Here is a 23,008-nt window from a genome sequence, read left to right as displayed (position 1 = left end):
GTATCTACCCGAATTGTCATCATAGAACCTACCAGTGACGGATGGGAGCAGATGCAAAGACCCACAGCCAAACACTTGGCCAAGATACTAGAGTTCAGTTGAAGAGAAGGAGAAAGGATGTAAGAGCAAGGGGGTGTCAGAATCATGATGGGAAAAACCACAGAGATAGCTGACACAAGCTAGTGAGAGCTCATGGACTCTGGACTGACAGCTGGGGAGCCTGCATGGGATTGTACTAAGTACTCTGAATATGGGTGATAGTTGCGTGGTTTGATGTGTTTGTGGGTCCCCTGGCAAGGGAAGCAGGACTTACCCCAGGTACACAAACTGGCTTTTTAGACCCCATTCCATATGGTGCAATGCCTTACTCAGCCTTGATGAAGGAGGGAGGGGCTAGGTCTAGCCCCAACATGGTGTAACAGCCAGTGTTAACTACCCAAGGGAGGCCTTACTCTCTAGGAGGAGGGCATGGGGGTGGGATGGAGTTAAGTGGGGGGAGCTGGAGAAGAGGAAGGAGGGGGAACCAGTTGGTATGTAAAAGGAAATAAAATATTTTTTAAATAAAAAATTATAAATAAAAATTTAAAAATGGGATACAGAACTAAGCAGAGAGTTCTTAAAACATGAAACAAATGGATGAAAAACACTTTAAGAATATTCAACATTCTTAACGCTCAGGGAAATACAAATTAAAAATTCTTTGAGATTTCATCTTAAACCCGACAGAATAGCCAAGATCAACAAAACAAATTACAGCTCATTTTGGCAAGAATGCAGAATAAGGGGGAGCATTCATCTATTCTGGTAGGAGTGCAAATTGGTACAACCACTATGGAAGTCAGTGTGGTGGTTCTCCAGGAATTTGGGAATTGGTCTACTTCAAGATCCAGCTATACCACTCTTCAGCATATACCCAAAGGACTCTACATCCTACTATAGAGACAGTTGCTTGTCCATGTTCATTTCTGATCTATTCATAATAGCTGTGGGAGCCCGTTCTCGGGTTCTTCGTGGCTTTACCCAGCAGGTCCTCATAGAGGATGACTAGACCACGGGCCTGAGTGCAGGTGTCTGAGATGGTCTGCACTTGGCTGTGCTGGGGGAGGAGGTCTTTTGCTCCACCCCTTGGCGTCTCTAGAAAAACCCTGGGGCAGAGACAGTCGGGGCCCGTTGGAATAGGTTCCAGGCCCTCTCAAGGCTATCCTTTATTTTCTATCTGTTTATCTCCGCGATATTCTCCGCAATAAATCCTTCTATCTAATATTTCCTGCTGCTCGCACTCAAGAAAACTCTGGGGAACTGTGGGGGTGGTTGGGTAAACGCTCCACAGAATGGCGCCATGAACAGGGACTAAAGAAAAAAGAAAAAAGGGACTAAAGAAAAAAAGGGGGGACTAAAAAAGAAGGGGGGACTAAAGACAAATGAACAGGGACTAAAGACAAAGTAATAGGGACTAAAGATAAAGGAAAATAATAGTTTTATTGCAGAGTTTTTGGCGAAAGTGCTGAGTTCAGCCCTGCCAGTGGATGAGGCATGCCGGTGTTATGGAAAATATATATTTTTTATATATATTATTGAGAGGCAGGGGTTTTATCCTCGAGAGAAAAGGAAAGCGGACTGGAAGGATGTCCGATGCTGCAGCGAAATTCTCTTCTGTCAAAATTTTCTATCTTCTATCCCTTTCTCAATTTCTATCTGTGAAAAATAAGTATAAGGCATAGGGTAGTAAAATAGTGTAGGAAAAACTTAGAAGTGTAAGATTGTGTAGGATAAAATAAGTAAGGCAACTAGACAGAAAAACTCTTCAATTTTCTAACTTGGGGACTCTGAATGCAAACTGGGGGAAAAAAATCTTTCTTTGGGCTATTTGGGTAGTAAAAAAGCTCTTCTTTGAGCTTATGGGGAAGAATAGGTTTCCTATGGAAGCTTTTGACCTGGGACAGCTGAAATGCTAAGTCCAAGCGGCAGGAGAAAGTGATTTCTCCCTGAGGCAAAAATGGGGATGTAAAAAGCCAAAAAGTTTAAAGTTGGGAAGTTTTGGGAAAAGTTGCTCTTTCTCTTGGGGGGAAAAAACCTTTCTCTTAAAGCTTTTCTTGGAAAATTTGGGGGAAAAAACTCTAAAAAGCCTTCATCTTTCTCAAAAGCTCTCAAACTTAAAAACTAAAGCCTTTAACTTTCTCTCAGAAGGACAAAAATTAGAATCACCTGAAGATATTAGTATGGGGACCACCTGTGATTAGCTCTAAGGGAAAAACAACAAACCTCTTAAGATAGCAAAACCTCTCTAAGTTCTTTCAAGCTTTAAAAATCCTCCCTGCAATGCAGGAGGCAGGGACACGTTCCTAAAAACCTCTTCTAAGCTCTGTCTCTTCAAGCCAGTAAAAGACAGTGGGTCAGAGTACCCTGAGGGAAACGCTGGGAGAGTGTGGGTAAAGAGCTACAGAGAGCCCAAAAGGGCAGGAAACTTTACCTGAGAAAAGCAAAAAAGCCAAGCTTTTCAGTTACAGCCCAGCTGAGGCATCAAGGGTTTTGTTTGTGAGTGAGCATCTTTGAAAAGGTGCTCCTAATCGTCCTAATGCAAAGATCCCCTGAAGCAATGCAAACTGTTAGCTTTGTATCCTCTCTTCTGAGCAAAAACCCAGAGGGACTGGCCAGCTTCTCTGAGTTGGAGTGCATTTCGGGGATACTAGGGTTCCTGCAGTTGCAAACTTCCTGGAGCACAGAGCTGAGGCAGGAAGGTGCAGGACCCAGGGGAAGATTGCTAATGAACAAACAAAACTAAAGCCGGTGGGAACAGCACAGTTGTCCACTTTCCTACAAGTCCCGGGTTGATAGGTCCACAGCTGCAAAAAAACTGAGAAAAAGCTTTCCTATCAGAGTAAGGACCTTTCTGAGAAAACAGTAAAGCTGAACTGTGTCTGAAGCAGTTGTGCTGCTGAGTCAGAATGCTGTCTGGGGAAAGAGCCCAGCCAGGGCAGAACAGAACAACTATCCAGGAGTAAAGCTTTCTTTTCTGTCAGAGAAAACACCTCTTTGAGAAAAGCTTTGTTTCAACTGACTCCATGAGATGAGGGAGTGTAGCCCTGAGGGGTGATTGCCTCTGGCATAAGCTCTGTCCTTGAGCACCCAGACAAACAAATGCAACCCACTGGGGGACTGGGCCAGGTGAAGGTCTGATAAGGCAAAACACCTGTCCTAATGGGAGTTTAGAAATGGCAAAAACCTCCCTTGTTAGATTTTCAGTCTGTACGCAAACCACACAGACCCAGAAAACAAACGGACAAAAAGCCCCTACCTTCAGTAGCAGGGAAAGCCGCCACTGTAGTGTTGGAAACTGTTTCTGGGGTAGAGGGGATAAACTGAGACCAAACTGGGAACTGTCTGGGAGAAAGACTCTGAAGAAACAGAGAAGGGACATAATCCTCCCCAGAAAACTATATGACCTGAAAAAGCTGCTAGAATTTGAGGCAGATTTGGGGGGAGAAAAAAGCCCCTACCTCCAAAGGCAGCTAGCAGAGGAACAGAGCTGCAGATACTTGAAGCTCTGCATCTGGGGAAGGGAGGAACAAGCAAAATGAGATAGATCAGTGGGAGAAAATCTCTCTGAAAGAGCTATGGGAAAGTTGTTGTGAATGTTTTTCACTGGCTGGCTAAGACAAACACAAGCCCCGAGGAAAGTTGCTATCAGAAATGCCAGCCTCAATGCTAATGAGGCAGGTGCAGTTCTGATTTGGGGGCCAGTGTCTAATGAAGGAGAAACACCTGTTGAAGTCAGCTGAGGAGAGAATAGAAATCTCCCAATGTGCCATAATTGAAAATGTAAAATGCTTGTTCAAATCTCCCGTTGCAAAACCAAAAAACTTTGTTCAAACCTCCCAGGCAAGAATTTGTAAGCAAGTCTGGCAAAAAAGAACTTAGAAGTTGACTCTCAGACCCGAAAAGAACTATGGGAAATGACTGATGGAAAAATGATATAAAGGACTGATATAAGGGACTGATACTATTATGGATTGATATAAGGGAAATGCATTCTGGGAAAGGTAGTTTTTCTGCTAAAGATGGCGACATTGCCCTGAAACACTTTTTTTTTTTTTTTTTTTTGGTTTTTCGAGACAAGGTTTCTCTGTGTAGCTTTGCGCCTCTCCTGGAACTCACTTGGTAGCCCAGGCTGGCCTCGAACTCACGGAGATCCGCCTGGCTCTGCCTCCCGAGTGCTGGGATTAAAGGCGTGCGCCACCACCGCCCGGCTGCCCTGAAACACTTTTGTCAGCTCGAAAATACGTTCATGGTAAACTTTAAAATACAGCTTTTAAAAGAATAAGGAGGAAAATCATCTAAGAGTTTTAAGTGTCAGTTCCAATGAAACATTGAAAGGATATGGACCTAGGCACTTCGCGGTTTGGGGGGTTGGTAAAATGACTTATTTACCCTAATAGCTGTGCAAAGTTTTAACGGTAGTTGGATGACAGAAAGCTACCTATAAGATCAAACAAGCCACTTTAAAATCCTTAAAGCAAGAGAGAGCAGTTTATACACTGAACGTTGTCTTAGATATGAAGGAAACTTATGCTATCTACAAAAGAAAGCTGCCATGCTTTGTGGGCCATATTAGAGTTCACTCCAATCTTCCTGGTCCTTTAGCTGAGGGTAATGCGAAATGGAAAGATCCCTGCTCGGGATTGTGGAAGGGTCCCGATCCTGTGTTAATATGGGGTCGAGGACATGTTTGTGTTTTTTCACAAGAGGAGAATGAAGCTCGGTGATTACCGGAGCGTTTCGTAAGGAGCTTGGAACTAAGAAAGGTCAGCTCCAATGATGTTCCTACAATGGAACCAGAATGAAAGTGGCTCAATTAGTGTTTCTGAGGTTTTGTCACTGGTTAATGCAAACAGTGAGGAAATAGAGTTCGGAGCTGTGCCACTTTTGGCTTTACTAGCTCCTTTGGGAAAATACTTTATATCACCTAATAACTGTGCGATATTTGGCAAAGAGCTTACAGCAGCTAAATACGGTAATTTCACCGTTAGCGTGAAGGGAAGTTTTTCGGTAGAACAAACCAAGAGTACTGCTGTAATAGAAACATTTGTCTGAATTGAAGCACTTAGAGGAACTACTATGAATTTGGGTGAAGGGACAGCCTCTAGTTAAACACCGTTTACCGCTGACAGTGCATCTCTGCCGGTTCTGGAACCAGCTGAGAGAACTGGCAACTTTGGAGTGTGGCGTCATCCTGGGAAGGTTACAGTCCCCTAGCAACAACTATCACAATTCTATAACAACACTCACTAAATCCCAGTGCTTTATAGCAAAGCTGACTATACACTCTAAACTTTAGAAATGATGTACGTACTTCCTGTCTAGTTAAGAAAATCTTTCTAATAGAGATAGTGATAATAATTAAGAGTAAGAAGTAGAAAAAGATGAAAATAAGATATGTGAGTTTGTAAAAATTGTTAGATCTGTGTTAAGAAATCTTTAGATGTTTGCTAAGTTAAATATATGCTAATGGTAGCCCTATATAAGTTTGTAAAATAGATCTACAGAGTTCATTTTAAGAATATAAGCTTGTAAGAAAAATCTAAGGTAGTCTTAAGACATGTAGTAATAAGCTTGTAAGAAGTAAAGATGTTAGTTGTAAATGTAAGTTTAAATAAGAAATATGATAAGCATATAAGAAGTAATAAGAAATATATTTGCTAAAGTAGTTCTATAGTTTCCCTAAAGAGTATAAATAAGTAGATGTTAATGTTATATGTGAATTTGTAAAAAAGTGTAAATGTTAAATATGAATCTATTCCTAATGTATATGGTGAAAGAACCCGAGACACAGAAGGTTAGTGTCCCAGCAGACTGCAAAGCAGGCAGTCTGAGCGGTTTTCAAAAGCTCCAAAAGCCGCTAAGAAACTAAGAATGGCAGACGCCAGAACCAGCACAAGGCATCCGCAGCTGAGATTCATGGAAAATCGACGCAACACAGAAAAACCTGAGCTAACATCAAAAACGGTGCGGTTTAGAGTACTACTGTACCTAAAAAGGTCTCTGGCTTGAGAATAAGTTCAGGGACGCTTGTTTGAACAAAAATTGTTAACTGCAAAAAGTTTTGATTGAAAACGTCTCTTCATATTTTGAAGTGAAAACGTAATACCAGAATTTATTTCTTGTTTGAACTTTTTGAACTTAAAATGAGATAAAACTACAAAGATTTTGGTTTTGGATTTCTTCATATTTGGAAGGCTAGTACCAGAATTTATCATTTGAATTTTGTGTTACATTTGGTTTTGTGTTACAAATGGAACTGTTTAAATTGAAAAGTTTGGGTTTTCTAACTAGGCTTGAGATTTTGCTTAAATTATAAAGAAAGGGGGAAGAGTTAATATTCCTTAGTCTAATTTCAAAAGTTGTTTGAGGGATTAATGTCATGTTTTTGTTAGTAAGAAATGCAAATGGGGTATATTAAGAGACTACTTTTAAAGTTTAAAGAGTTTTATTAAGAAACTGCTTTTGGATGTTTTGCTAAGTTTTCAAAGTGTTAATGGTTAGATTGAGAAGATTGCTTTTCAATATGGGTTTGTAGGAATTGTATGAGTTTGGGTTCTTCTAACTAGGTTTTAGATTTTGTTTAAAAAATTATAAAGAAAAGGAGGAGTTATGAGGTTGAATTATGTTTGCAGAAATTATATTTATCCTATTGATATTAATGCACCCTGGTTTTGTGGAGTTAAGGAATATTTAAGTTTGATATGAATACATCGAAGTTTTTCCTATGTTCTGTTAGCAAGAAAATTCAAATGATTGAGTTAAAGTTGTAAGACGGAGAAAATTGTTAACTATATTTAGCACCATGTATGCTAATTCAAATGGTTCTGTTAAGAGTTTGCTTTGAGTTGTAAGACTGAGAGAATTGTGGCTATGTATAGCAATGTTTATGTTAACCTGTTAATAGTAATGATGAAGCTAAGGGATTCTTTAAGTTTGTAGTAGCCTTAAGAGTTTTTGACTTAGAAAGGGCTTGAGGCAGCTAAGACTGCTGTAGTCACCTTGGACCTAATTCAAAAGAAAAATGCCATCTATATCCTCTACTCCCATACTGGGAGGTGTAACAGCTATGGAGATTGCTGTAAGCCATTAATAGTTATTTTTTTATATATTAAGAAAGGGGGACCTGTGGGAGCCCGTTCTCGGGTTCCTCGTGGCTTTACCCAGCAGGTCCTCATAGAGGATGACTAGACCACGGGCCTGAGTGCAGGTGTCTGAGATGGTCTGCACTTGGCTGTGCTGGGGGAGGAGGTCTTTTGCTCCACCCCTTGGCGTCTCTAGAAAAACCCTGGGGCAGAGACAGTCGGGGCCCGTTGGAATAGGTTCCAGGCCCTCTCGAGGCTATCCTTTATTTTCTATCTGTTTATCTCCGCGATATTCTCCACAATAAATCCTTCTATCTAATATTTCCTGCTGCTCGCACTCAAGAAAACTCTGGGGAACTGTGGGGGTGGTTGGGTAAACGCCCCACAAATAGCCAGAAATTGAAAACAGCCTAGTTGTCCATGAATAGAGAATAAAAATGTGGTACATTTACACAATGGAATATTAATCAGCTGTTAAAAATTTGCAGGTAAGTAGATGGAACCAGAAAATATCATCCTGAGTGAGGTAACCCAGACCCAGAAAGACAAAATTGTATGTTTTATCTTATATGGGAATGTTATTTTTTTAAGATTTAGATATGCATGTTTCATTTAGAATAGCCACAGAGGTTAGGTATGTAGTAAAGGGCCAGGGGAAAGGAAAGTAATCTTCAAGGAAGGAGAAATAGAGTATTTTTTATAAAGGGATAAAGCTGAAACTAGAATAGGAGAATTAAATGGAGAGGGGGAAGGAGGCAGGGTAAAGGAAGGCATATGGGGAAGGATTACTAACACTAAAGGCCTCTTGAAAAGCTATATGGAAATTAACTACTGTAGAAGCTTCCTAAAATGTATACATATATGAAAGGAATTTAAATAGAGTTACCACATAATGGGGAAGACAATGCTCCAACTATACTTCTTATGCTGACAAGTGCCAAGAATGGGTTGCATCTTGATGAGTTGTCAACTAAAGGGGTCAACATAGACCCCCCTCAAAACATCACAGGCTATGCCAGTGCTATTGGTTGCCCTTCACAACCTGACTGTAAGTCCCTATTGCTGAAGATACCACTTACTTACATCATTGAACTTTGAGAAATCAAGCTGGTGTCTAACCAGAAACTTCACTCATACTGGATAGTGTTCGTGGTTCTGTAATATATGTGTGCTGTGGGATGGTCTGTATGTCAAGTGTGTTGCTGATTGGTCAGTAAATAAATCACTGATTGGCCATTGGCTAGGCAGGAAGTATAGGCGGGACAAGGAAAAGAATTTTGGGAAGTGGAAGGCAGAGAGGGAGACACTGCCAGCCGCCATCAGGACAAGGAAGATGTAAAGTACCGGTAAGCCACAAGCCATGTGGCAAAGTAAAGATTAATAGAAATGGGCTAAATATAAGAGTAAGAGCTAGACAATGACAGGCCTGAGCTAATGGCCAAGCAGTTTAAATAATATAAGAGTTTGTGTGTTTATTTTATAAGTGGGCTCTGGGACTGGCGGGACTTGGTGGCGGGAGCTGGAGAAAAATTCTCCAGCTACATATGTGTGCTAACAGAAGGGAAAATAATTATCAGTATCACCCAGCTATAAATCCTGTGACATACAATAGTGACCTGGCTCCAAGACGTACTGGTGAAATAGTGCCTCAGATGTTATAATAGTAACCAACCATATTCTGAATTTAGGGCCCACTTCATGAGATGGACAGATATCTGACACTGCTAAAGTGGCCAAGAACCAGAGACTAGATAGGTGATGAATCTAGGTTGAAACATACAATTATTATTTTGCTAAAGGAACATAGTAATAAAATGACTCCTAATGATGTATTGTCATACCTATACACATCAGAGCATCCCTCAACCCTGACTAGAGAAGCTTCTTCTAGTAGTATATAGGAATCAACAAAGAGATATACAACTGGACAACATACAGAGAGTGAAAGACATTGGAACATTCAGCTCTAAATGGGATATCTTTATTATACCCCTCTCCTCAAGGCTCAGGGATTTGTGTGGAAGAGGCTGCAGAAAGATTGTAAAAGCCAGAAGTGGTGGGCAATATTAAGAAAGCAGTATTTTCTAGACATAATAGGACTGATGTACATATGAATGCACAGGCTGTGACAGCATGTACAATGCCTGTGCAAGTTCAAGGCAGACAACATCCCAGCATAGGAAGTGGGCACAAAATCCAGCACCTAATCTAGAAGCTCTTTGCTATTAGTAGCTTCTGGGAGAAGGAAAATCAGTTTTCTTCAATGGAATGACACTGTATATACCAATAACACTCCAGGGTAGGCCCCATGCTCGGGAATAGTTGGCTGTCACTAAACATATTCCTTGTTTTTAGTTTGTGCTTTCTGATTTGTTTGTTGGTATTTTTTTGTCTTTTTTCTATTTTCCTTTGTTTTTTTTTTCTGAGGGAGAGAAAGAACTTGAAGTTGGATGGGTAGAGTGGTGGGGAGGATCTAGGAGGAGTTGGGGGAGAGGAAATATATCATGTGAAAAGAATGCCAATAAAAAGGGTTTTTTAAAAGCCTATTTAACCCCATAGACAAAGCCTCTCAGGGCAATGCTCCTTTTGGAGCTTCTTCCCATTGTACTTCGGAGTCCCCACCTGCTATACTGGAGCTCTGCTTACTTTCTGTCTATATTATTATAACTCACACTTCATCATCTATAAAACTTATTATTTGATTTCCAAAGAACCTGGAGTCACTGGCTCAGTTGAGATTATGGTAACTTGTGAACATTCAGAACCTTATGCCCTAGTTTAAGCACATCTGAGAGGAGAAAGTCTTTTTCATTCTCAAGGACATCCCACACTTCAATAGCATGGCCCAATATAACTTGCAAAGACTTGTAACAATGTTTCCTCAAAAGATCAACATTGGTTAGAGCGACATGAATATGAAATATTACCTTAATTAGTCCTCCACAATGTACAGTCATTTTTCATGATTCACCTTTGGTCCTTAATTTGGGGTAATGCCACGGACCTGTCATGCATCAACACACCCCTGCAAGACTCACTTGGGCTTGACCTGACTCTCATTGCTTTGATCCCCTTTTGCTCTACCAGGCCTAGGGCTATGCTCTCACCTCCTGTGCCCTCACAGGTTCCCTGGGATCTGACAGTCTCTGGGCTTGTGCTGCAGGGTGTTGTTCCCTCTCCACTAACCCCATCTGTCAATTAGAGGACCCTGGGTAGGTGATCAACTTCTACCCCAGTACACTTTTCTGCAAGAGAGAAATGTGTACAAATTACTTTTACGGGGATAGTGAATATTCACCCCTGGGACAAACTTAAGTCTTTTCATCTACATTACTTTATTGTGAATGTTTTTATTAAACATTCACTTGGGTTTTTGAGACTCCTGGAGGCTCACAAGCACTGATTTTTGCCTTTCTGTAGAGTGCTTTCCCTTGGAACTCTGACAACACAAATTTTGACACATTTGCTTTCAAGTGACCTACACAGACCCTTTTGTATGCTTTTACTTGTTCTCACCCAGTCTTGATTGCTTTGGTACTTTACAAATTTGACTTAGGTGTCAGTCTAAATCACTCAGATCTGCCATAGCCTCTCCCACCTTGTAAGAATCACACACACCCATGGCACTTTTAGCAATACCACTAAAGCCCTATATCAATCCCAAGGTCCTTAGTGAATCTACCTCTATCTTACCTCTCCTGTGAACCATATGATCAGTGATCTGGGAATCAAACACTGCTTTTTCCAGTTCCTCAGTAATAATGTCTGCCCTTCTATCATTGTTTAGTCCCTCCTATCCATGGGGACTTTAGTTGGTGATAAGCAAGCATCCCAAATGGCTACTATGAGCCAGTGCATCAAGGACTGATTTTCTTCCTGTAGCTTAAGATTATGCAGCCTTTGTCTTCTGGATAGATGGGTGGTTTGGTTACTCAGTTTCTCTGCTTCTAAGTGCTCAGACTGAACCCATCTGCCTCCATGTCCTACAGTTTCATGAAGTAGGCTGTGAGAGGGTATATTATTTTGTTGTTGCCACTGTTTAAAAGTCTTTCCCAATTCAAGAAGTTCAGGTGCTGACTATGCCATGATTATCATGCATCCGGCTGGACCATTATAAAGGCTTACCTGAATGCCAAATCATAGATTTTCTCTTCCTCTTTAAAAAGGGTAGATCTGAGGGCTATCTTCTATTACTTTTATCTTGCTCTCTTTCTTGTTATTGGTCAATTCTTCTAAGGGTTCCAAGTTTTGGGATCCCAAGAGAGGCTTTTTGACACAGATCAAATTTGTACCCTTTTACCATTATGCTCTCCCAATCCCAGTTGCATGAAACAACAAGCCAGAAAGCCTATCTCATTTGGTCTTTCTCCCTGACTTCTTCTTCCAATTTAGAGGCTAGTGTGGAGAATAGCATCCACATGCTTTTTTTCCTTGTAATTCATCCTTTATGCAGCAAATTTTTTTCTAGGCAGACAGCTCAGCCTGACTTGCATGTTTTACTACCTACATGAAAGGGCATGGAACTGATGCCATAGCCTGCTTCATGGATGTAATACATTCCCTAGCTTGTTAGCCATTTTGGGACAAATTCCATACTTATATGGCAGAACTCATTCATCAAGGAGGATTGCCACTCCATACCACATAGAGGATGACAGACATCCTGAAATTTTCCTGTAATTAGAGGTTTCTGTCCTGCAAGCAACTCTCAAATACCCAGCAGCCACTTCCCAAATTATCACATAGAGGCTTTTATTAATTATAAATGCTCGGCCAGTAGCCCAGGCTTATTTCTAACTAGCTCTTACACTTAACACATAATTCTTGGGTTTTTTTGTTGTTGTTTTGGTTTTTTTGTTTGTTTGTTTTTGTTTTTTTGAGACAGGGTTTCTCTATGTAGCTTTGTGCCTTTCCTGGAACTCACTTGGTAGCCCAGGCTGGCCTTGAACTCACAGAGATCCGCCTGGCTCTGCCTCCTGAGTGCTGGGATTAAAGGCATGCACCACCACCACCCGGCAACACATAATTCTTATCTAAGTTTAGCCACATGGCTTGGTATGGCATTCTCATCTTGCTTCCTCTGTGTCTGGCTGGTGACTCCTGATTCTGCCCTTTCTCCTCCCAGATTCTTAGTTTGGTCACCCCATGTATACTCCTTGCCTGGCTACTAGCCAATCAGTGTTTTATTAAATCAATTCAATTGACAAATCACAGTGTACAAGAGGATTATTACACAGCAGTTCTTCCTTTTTTCTAATTAAAAAAGGTTTTAACTTTAACATAGTAAGATTATATACAACAAAAACAGTTATTAAGTAAGAATTACAGTAACAATATCTAATCCATTTGCATTTGGCAAAATTAGAGAAATACTTAATTATCTCTTATCTTGGTGAGTCTAAAGTTTTGTATCTAATTTTCTTTCTATTATAAGGAAGGAAAGCTATAATTATAACTATTTAGTCTTCAACTCCATCAAAGGCCCCAGAGGAGTGAAATGTTGCCTAATGACAGGGACCTCAAGCTGCCTGGACAGTCACCCCAAGTTCCTCTGTAATGTTGGGGCATCCAACTCTGGCCTACAGGCCTATAATATCTGACAGACTTTGTCCTGTGAAGCAGGGAATTTTGAAGGACTGTTCTACCTTGTCTTGGCAAAGTTTGGCAGTCACCTTTCTTGCTTCCTGATGCTCTAGTTCAGACAGTAACTGTCAGCAATTGAGACAATGGCAGTTTTTTACCCACATGGCTAGCTTTTGCCATAAAGAAAACAATCTCCATATGCAATTTCTTCAATGCCCATCATCCTCTTTGAAGGAATTGGTGCTGCCAGGAGCTATCTGCCCAGAAAAATCTTTCCTGCATAAAGGAGGAATTACAAGAAAAAAGGCATGTGGATGCTATTCTCCACACTAGCCTCTGAATTGGAAGAAGTGTCTCACTGTCGAAAAAAGTCTAAGTTCTTAAAACATTTTAAATGCCATATTATATATGTCTTTGAAGTATTTGAAGATTGCCTGTTTATCAGAAATATATCTCTGTATGACCTTGGAAACATACCTAACATGACTATAAGTTTGCGATTAGAAATGACTATCTATTAGTCTATATTTCTTAATTTACATTGCAATTTAAACAAGTTGCATAAGCATAATATCTTTTTTTTTTTTTTTTTTTTGGTTTTTCGAGACAGGGTTTCTCTGTGTAGCTTTGCGCCTTTCCTGGAACTCACTTGGTAGCCCAGGCTGGCCTTGAACTCACAGAGATCCGCCTGGCTCTGCCTCCCGAGTGCTGGGATTAAAGGCGTGCGCCACCACCGCCCGGCTGCATAATATCTTAAACAAGAGTAGAAATATACATTCAGTATAACAAAATTAACTTTAAATTTGTATTAATAAACTAAAATCCATACCAATATAAAATATGTAAAATTAATAGTTGTTTTCTAGATTAATCTACCCCCTTTTCCCTATCATAACAATCTACCCTTTTTTTCTTTTATTTCTATGTCATATTTCTTTCTTCTTTTAGAAAAAAATTGACTATGACCAATAACAACTTGTAACCAACCCCCTAAACAATGACAAACATCCATCATCTATTTTTTGGGAATGTGGGCATAGTTCTCTAGACTACTTCCTGTTGATTGGGGGCACTGGTAATCTTTTCGGGACATTGAGAAAATTTAGGATAATTGTTAAGTCTTGGCTATAGTATTTTGTGAGGCTGGATCATCTTAGTGGCCTTGAAGCTGTTTTGGATGCTGGATCATCTGGGCCATCATTTTTATTGATTCCTGGTCCCATTGTTTTGAAAACATATAAACTTTTAAGGGTAACATATATCTCTGTATTATTTCAAATATAAACTGTGCATTGTACATAAGCCAGTCAAAGCTATTTCTTTGTTTTATGTCTGATCAGGTAAAATATATGTTACATGTTTTGTAGTTAATTTAGATTTATTTTCCCCATGTCTGTAGTCAGGATTTCAAGGGGTTTTCCTTGATCAAACCTGATTTTTCTTAACCCAGAATGAATCCAGAGCCTATGGAAATAAAAGCAGTTCCTCTTTCCCAAAGTAACAAATCTTTTGACTTAAATTTTGAAGTCAAGATATTTTTAAAATACATAGGTTGGCTTAATCCAGCAGCTTTTATAATTAAATGTCTCTTAGCAGTTATCATTTGTTCATTAAGTCAAAAATTCCAAAGAAAACACAACAAAATACAAAATCCAGACTCTCTTCGTATTTCCTATCTTTATGTGACTTATTGTAGCTAGAGTTTTCCTGCCTGGCCCACAGTCAGGACAAATCTTCTGTCACCTGCCAGTCCCATAGCCTCTCAGACCCGACCAAGTTAACACAGAGACTTATATTGCTTACAAACTGTATGGCCGTGGCAGGCTTCTTGCTAACTATTCTTATATCTTAAATTAATCCATTTCTATAAATCTATACCTTGCCATGTGGCTCGTGGCTTACCGGCATCTTCATATGTGGCTTGTCATAGTGGAGGCTAGCAGTGTCTCTGACTCAGCCTTCCGCTTCCCAGAATTCTCTTCTCTCCTTGTCCCACCTATACTTCCTGCGTGGCCACCCACCTATACTTCCTGCCTGGCCACTGACCAATCAGTGTTTTATTTTTACAGAACAATATCCACAGCAGACTTATTATATTTTTGATTACTCTATTCCTTTTTTAAGGACTTTACTATTATTTAAGTTACCCTTTTTCTTCTCTTTCCAAAGCCTATGCATTTTTTCAAACATACTGTGACCTATTTAGAGGCCTTTTTTTTGTCTGAATCTGTTTTTACTGTGTATCTTTAGCCCTTTTTGTCTGTATGAGGAAATTCTACATCCTCCATGCAGCATGCTGACAGATCTTGCACTGATAGCTTAAGCCGGCAGGCAGTGGCTGGAAGAAGCCTCTCTGTACTGTGGCCTCTGTGAGAGACTGCAGAAACTAGCCATGTGGCTTACTTAGCTAATGGTGGTTGGTGGCCATCTCCATTTTGTGGGTACTGCAGCTGGGATGAAAGCCTAGGAAGCCTAATGTGGCTCTGTTTCTGTGCATTTAGAATGTTTTTTAAGATTTCTCAGGTTTTATGTGGATGTATTGCAGCACGTTGGATCACCATGTGTAATTGGAGGATTATGTCCCACCAGCAACTCCCAAATACCCAGTATCCCCTTCACAAATTACCACACAGAGGCTTATATTAATTATAAATGCTCGGTCTATAGCTCAGGCTCATTGCTAACTTGCTCTTACACTTAAATTAACCCATAATTCTTACCTATGTTTAGCCACGTGGCTTGTTACCTTTTCTCAGTCTGACATTCTCATCTTGTTTCTTCTGTATCTGGCTGGTGAATCCTGACTCCATCCTTCTTCTTCCCAGCATTCTTAGTTTGGTCACCCCACCTATACTTCCCTGCCTAGCTCCTGGAGAACTAGTGTTTTATTAAACCAATTTAAGTGACAAATCTTTATAGTGTACAAGAGTATTATCCCACAGCATTCTCTCTAACAGACACTCCACCTTCAGATGGAGTTGTCAGAGTTGCAAATCTTTTCACCCATTACAGGGACAATGCAACCGCTACTGCAGTAGAAAGGCATGCCAGTTCGTACTACATGAACTAGGGAATAATGGCCCTATTGAGATTGCTCCTGAATATGCTTAGATAGCTTAGCTTTAATTACATGTCTCATCACCCACAACATAAATGATGCAAGTACTCCTTGAAAACTCATCTTTGGTTTTGTGGTTTCCCAGTTTTGGTATCAAGTGCTTGCCCCGCCTGCAGGGCTTCAACGGGTTCTCGACCACCCTAAGGACGGAATGATAGGGACAGGAGATACAAGGAAACACACCAAGTCTAGATTCTGATCAAGGTGCCACTTTATTTTTCTCCAAGAGGGTTTATATAGTTTCTACAGGGTATGGGGAGCAAGAAGCTGTCATCTGCATAAGGTGGGGCAAGCTAACAGGATGTTTGTATAGGATGTTTACAGGGTGAAAGGGTCAAGGGCTCTGCCTCAATGTCCTGTTGCTAGGCAACCTGACTGTAAGATGATCTAGTTCCCTGTCTTATGGGGGTCTGTATTTTTCCACTAACTAGAGATTCTATCCTTGTCCCTGACAAGTGTTGTTAACTTTTCCTAGAGATGAACAAATGTCTATTCACTCCAAATAGGGTACCAAATAACATACCAGAGAAATTATTCCAATCAAGTCTAGCTCACTGCACAAGTGAGTTTAACTGGGGTTACTTATGGGAGTGTGGACAACTTATGAGTAGCTATCCCAATGAAAAATATGTCTCTCACTCTCCCCTAGAAACTGTTAACTGCCTGAATATTCTCAGGAAGTGGGGAGCTCATAAGCTTATCCCTCTAGCCACTGTTAATTGTCTAAACCTTCAGAGAAGCCTTGTGAGTCCCTCCCCCTAGCAACTGCTAATTGTCTATATATCTCAGGGGAGTTGGGGCCCTGTGGACCCATTCTATCCCTCTATGACAGAAAGAAAATGGGCCCAATCTTGTGAAGGTCTCCTGGGGGTAATCACAGCTGCTGAGATTTCTAGAAGGCAATGGTCATGTCATTCCTGGAGGATAGCATTCTATAATATTTTTACAAACATTCCCAAAGATTTACCTTATTAGTGTACTTGGTATTTCTTAATCCAATCAAAGTGACAATAAAAATTATCCATGACAGCTTCTTTCCTGGAAGGTCTTTTGGCCTATTCTTCTGTTGGTGGTGGTCTTGTTCCACTGCATCTGGATCATGTCTTCCTGGGAGGAGTTTGATACACGTCAAACTCATTATATGTCACTGCCTGTCACAGTCCTGTCTCTTCCCTGATCCACACCACCCTAACAAAGCAAAGATTTCTACTATGTATTCTTTAATGTGCATTATTCTTTCAGTTGTGGCATGTAAGCTGAATCTATTATCCATTCTCACTCTTTTGTTTTAATTTAATTATTTAATTATTTAATTAAAAATTATGTGTACGCATGCAATGAACAAGTTTGGGGAGCTAAGGAACAGCATGAAGACTAAAATTAATACCACTGACTTATGTCAAGGGGATTGTTAAATTAATATATGCTTTTATTGTCCATCCTCCCAAACATTAACTATGTGAGATGAATCAATTAATCAGCTTCATCACAATAACCATTTTATTCTCTACATATACCCTCACAATGTCATGATGTAGCCATCAAATATACATAATAATACTTATTTAACTAAAAATTATAATAAAAATAAAATTCTATGTATACATGTGTGTGAGTTGGAGTACATGTGAGTTCAGGTGCCTACAGAGTCCAGAACAGGGTGTTGTACCCTTGGAGCTGGAGTAACAGATGGTTGTGAAGCTACCTGATCCTGATGTGGGTGCTGGGAACTGAATTCAAGGTCTCTGCAAGAGCAGAACGTGCTCTTAAATTGAAACATATCTCCAGCACATTCTGACATACTTTTCTATAAATTAAAAGTATGGATGGAAGTGTTGTTCACATATGGATACCTAGAAGTTCTATACTCAGCTGATATAAAGTCTAGCCTTTCTCCTGCAATATTCCTTTGTGTCCTTATAATAATTGGTTCCCCATATGTATGCTATAACATGTAGGTATATTTCTAGGCTCTATTCTACTGATACATTTCTATTGTTATGCCATTTTCACAATCTCCTTATTATGATGACTTTATAATAAGCTATGTTCTTGGTTCTTCAAAAGTTATGTTCTTTGTACTGATGTGTGAATGTAAACATTGTCTTCTGCTATTTTCTGTGTGTTTTTAAAAAATATTTCTGAGATTTTGATTAGGAATGAACTTGGTTTATTGATACAAAATTGAGATGAATATGTATCTCAACAACATTGACTTTCCTGACAATTGAGTGAGGCACATCTCCTTTAATTTAGGTCTTCGTACATTAGTTTATTTCCACAATTCTTTGTAACTTATGGTGTATAGAGCTTCTAAGTATTTTATCAGATTTATCCCCATGGTTGTTCATTGTTGACTTGAAACTACATAGAATCATTAGGGAAGGTGGCTCAATGGAAGAGTTATGTAGACCAAGTTGACTTGTTGATATGATGGCAGTGGTTATCTTGATTACTTAAGTTGAAGTGGGAAGACATGCCCACTATGAGTGGTGTCATTCCCTAGGCAGAATATTTTGGACTGTATAAGAGTGGAGAAATCTAGCAAAGCAGAAAGCCAAGGTGAGCTGAGCTACCCAAGCTTTTTTCTGTTGTTGCCTTTGACTCCCTGCCTCCAAGACTTCTCTACAGTCCTCACCCACCCAGCACACACACCCCTCTAACCACTTCATTTTCCATTCAGTTCCTGTTTCTATCCCTCCTCCATCTTCTTCCTCAAAACCTGTCTTTCAGTTTTCTCTTCTATAAAGAAGGCAAAAGCAGTGAAGAAGTCAAGAAGTGCCCCAATACGGAGTGATTTGGCGAGGAAGGTCTCCTTAGTTCTAAAACTAAGGCCACTGCATCCAAACTCAAGAAGGCAAGACCAGCAAAATCCCACCAAAATCATGACAAGAACAAGAAGTCAAGAAAAGATAGTTCAGAGGACAGCTAAGTAATGGAGGAGAACTCCATCTACTCCATCATCTAGTATGTGGACAACTAGTTGGGCTAGGTAAGACTTCAAGAACCATCTTTGAGGTCTCACCTCATACAGGGCAGTGGTCAACTATGAAGTGAATTTTTACACCAACAAATACTCAAATATGATGAAAATAAAATAAGACTCACAAGGAAATATTTGTGTCTGTGTTCTCTGATGGTGGGGAGGGAAGGACTTAACAGGAGACAAGTGTGTGAGAAATGAGGGATATGTGTTCTGTTGGGTGGGGAGATCAGAATGCATGGTACAAGTGAATCAGACTGGGGGACCAGATTAAGACATGGAGCTGATGACAAGTATCTCCTGGAACCTTTTGCTCCAAGGAGAAGGAAAGTATGCTATTTCTGTCTTCACGCGGGGCCATGGATCTTCCCTGGGTAAGATGTTGTATGTGGAGCAGCAGCAGCAGCAGCAGCAGCAGCAGCAGCAGCCTTCCCCAAAGCAACACACCAAGCAACTGCTTCTAAGACACTCACTTCATAGATTTGATGTATCCAACACTCTACTCATAAGCAATGAAAGCCTCTCAGAAGAACCATAATCTCATGATTACAATAACTTCACAGCATTCTGTAGCACTAAAACAATGATATTTAGAGATTCCAAATCCAACACTGATTTTGCCACTTTCTTGGTAAGACAAATTGTAAAGGAGATATTGACTGCCAAGGATGTGGCAATGGGAGTAGTTCATTCCATCCTTGGTGCAGGCAATGAAGAGGAGTACAGTGTAGAGACAATTATTTTGATTCTACTTTAATACACTTGCATATTCACATGTATTTATAAGAATCAAAATAGATTGTTTATAACATTTTGTATATCTCTCTCCAATGATAAACTGGAAATTCTTGCAAACATATATTAGTCATGATATTGTCCTTGATACAAAGTAAAGAAGGTTTCCATTACCACAGGGATCTTCCCCACTGCCTTTTCAGAGGCATATTGTTTCCATCCCACTTCCACCTCTCCTCAATCCCCATGCCCTTGATCTGTTTTTCATTTTGATAATTCTGTCATTTCAAAAATATTATTCCTTTTACAGGGACCACCAGGTGTTGTAAAGTCTTTGTTATTGGCATATGTTAATTTATACACACACATAACACCCCCCACACACACTGGGTTTCATTTTCCTTGCTGTGCATATAAAATTATAATGAAGTGCTGTGGGATGGTCTGTATGTCAAATTGCTCTGATTGGTCAATAAATAAAACACTGATTGGCCAGTGGCCAGGCAGGAAGTATAGGTGGGACTAACAGAGAGGAGAATTGAGAGAACAGGAAGGCAGAGGGAGACAATGCCAGCCGCTGCCATGACAAGCAGCATGTAAAGATGCCGGTAAGCCACGAGCCACGTGGCAAGGTATAGATTTATGGAAATGGATTCATTTAAGATATAAGAACAGTTAGCAAGAAGCCTGCCACGGCCATACAGTTTGTAAGCACTATAAGTCTCTGTGTGTTTACTTGGTTGGGTCTGAGAGGCTGTGGGACTGGCAGGTGACAAAGATTTGTCCTGACTGTGGGCCAGGTAGGAAAACTCTAGCTACAATGAAGAGCCAATTTCTTTTTATTGCTGAGTAGTATTCCTGGGGATGGGTGCACATGGGGTTTTATTTCTTCTATAACTATTAGTCAATTGAAGGGCATTTGACACATAGAGAACTTTTTGTGAACACCAGTTGCTGATTCTCTGGGATTAATAAGCAAGGATATAATTGTTCAGTTACTGAGGGTTGTGGGTTTATATTCATTTAAATTTTTAGGTGAGCTCCCTGGTGCCGAACCTGAGCCATGAGCCACTCGTCCTTGGCTCTCTCCCTTAGTAACAGCTCCCCTCCTGCCTCAGTGCTGAGCTCTGACCCTGCACCCCTCCCCCACCAGACTCCCTGCCCTGCTGTCAGCACCTGCACCCCAGGGCGCCTAGGGGTGCTGAAGGCGGCCAGGAGGGGAGCATTGTGAGTCCAGAAGTGGACAGCGTCACCAATCAGCCTCAGCAACTTGTGTTTCATGGTCAGATATCTAGTTGTACCTCCTCACATTAACGCACTGCCAATGGGTTATATCCTGTGTTGTGACCTCATGGTTTAAGTGGGAATAAAGATGAGTAGCAGCAGTGATGAGGTGAACTTCTTGGTATATAGGTACTTGCAAGAGTCAGGATTATCTCATTCAACATTTACCTTTGGAGAGCCATATAAGTCAGTCCAATATAAATTGTGCCCTTGTCCCACCTGCTGCATTGACATCTATCATCCAGAAAGGCCTACAATATGTAGAGGCAGAAGTTAGCATAAATGAGGATGGCACCTTATTTGATGGCCGACCCATAGAGTCTGTCCCTGATAGATGCTGTTATGCCTGGTGTAGTCCAAACAAGACAACAAGCCTATAGAGACAAGCTTGCACAGCAGCATGCTGCCGCTGCAGCCACTAACCAGCAAGGATCTGCAAAAAATGGAGAGAACACAGCAAATGGGGAGGAGAATGGAGCACATACCACCACAAATAATCACACTGACACAATGGAAATAGATGGGGATGTTAAAATCCCCCCCCCAAAAGAAAGCAGTTGTGCTACAGGGCCATGAATCTGAAGTTTTCATCTGTGCCTGGAACCCTGTTAGTGATCTCCTGGCATCAGGGTCTAGAGACTCCACAGCAAGGATATGAAATCTTAGTGACAACAGCACTAATGGTCCCACGCAGCTGGTGCTTAGACATTGCATACGGGAAGGAGGACAGGATGTTCCCAGAAACAAGGATGTCACTTCTTTAGATTGGAATAGTGAAGGTAAACTTCTAGCAACTGGGTCATATGATGGATTTGCCTGAATATGGACTAAAGATGGTAATCTTGCCAGCACCTTTTGGTAACATAAATGCTCTATATTTGCATTAAAATGGAATAAGAAAGGAAATTTCATCCTAAGTGCTGACGTAGATAAGACCACTGTTATTTGGGATCACACACTGGTGAAGCTAATTAGGCAGCAGTTTCGTTTCTATTCAGCCCCAGCACTGGATGTTGACTGGCAGAGCAAAAACACATTTGCATTTTGTAGTACAGATATGTACATTCATTTCTGCAAATTAGGACAAGACAGACCTATCAAAACATTCCAGGAACACATGAATGAAGTAAACACTATCAAATGGGACCCAACTGGTAATCCCTTGGCCCTGTGTTCTGATGACATGACCTTGAAAATTTGGAGTTTGAAGCAAGATAACTGTGTCCATTATTTGCAAGCACATAATAAAGAAATTTATACTATTAAATGGAGTCCAACAGGACCAGGGACAAATAATCCAAATGCCAACCTTATGCTAGAAAGTACATCCTTTGATTCTACAGTTAGGTTATGGGACGTAGACCCAGAGATTTGATTCCATACTTTGACAAAACACCAAGAGCCCATGTACAGTATGGCTTTCAGGCCTGATGGCAGATATCTGGCAAGTGGTTCTTTTGACAAATGTGTGCACATCTGGAACACATAGACAGGTGCTCTAGTTCACAGTTATGGGGGAACACATAGAATTTTTGAAGTTTGCTGGAATGTAGGAGGAGACAAAGTTGGAGTCAGTGCATCAGATGGTTCAGTTTGTGTCTTACACTTTCAGAAATAGTATTACTAGTTGGAAGCCATGGACTGACTATGAATGTGTACATAGCCACAAGGCTATCCCTGAACCACGTACTGCTATAGTCCCACTTGAACCATGACCAGTCCACTACAGCCAAATCTAAGAGAAATATATACATGCAGTGTATATGAACACAGCTGTACCCTGAAGATGATAGTCTCATCCCAGCTTGTGAATTCCGCTCACCAAGTGCTGGGATCTAACCTGCTGTGCTCCTAAGTAGCATTTAGAAGTTTGGATATGAAAAGCAAAAGAGATAGAATATGTGTTATAAGAGCAAACCACACACGTGTCAGTTTTGGATGTTAATGACAGCCTTGTTTCTCCCCTTTAAATCAGCAAACACCATAGATTATAATCTTTTTCCCCTTCAGGGAGATACCATGATAGATAAGGATATCATGGGAATAGGAAGGGGCAGGGTGCTGGGGAGGCTCTCAGGAATCAACAAGGATGACCCCACCTTGGATTTCTGGTTCATACACAACAGACAGCTGTGTTCATATACACTGCATGTATATATTTCTCTTAGATTTGGCTGTAGTGGA

At 40.6% G+C, this 23,008-nt stretch overlaps 1 pseudogene; it reads left to right on the top strand.

Annotated features, from left to right (window-relative positions):
* The first annotated feature begins 20,854 nt into the window (after positions 1-20,854).
* LOC131899814 (F-box-like/WD repeat-containing protein TBL1XR1) lies at positions 20,855-22,442 on the top strand (annotated as a pseudogene).
* The last annotated feature ends 566 nt before the right edge of the window (positions 22,443-23,008 follow it).

The sequence above is a fragment of the Peromyscus eremicus genome, chromosome X (assembly GCF_949786415.1).
Source record: "Peromyscus eremicus chromosome X, PerEre_H2_v1, whole genome shotgun sequence".
NCBI lineage: Eukaryota > Metazoa > Chordata > Mammalia > Rodentia > Cricetidae > Peromyscus > Peromyscus eremicus.
Note: the sequence above shows the minus strand (reverse complement) of the source record. Positions and strands in the feature narration are given on the sequence as shown.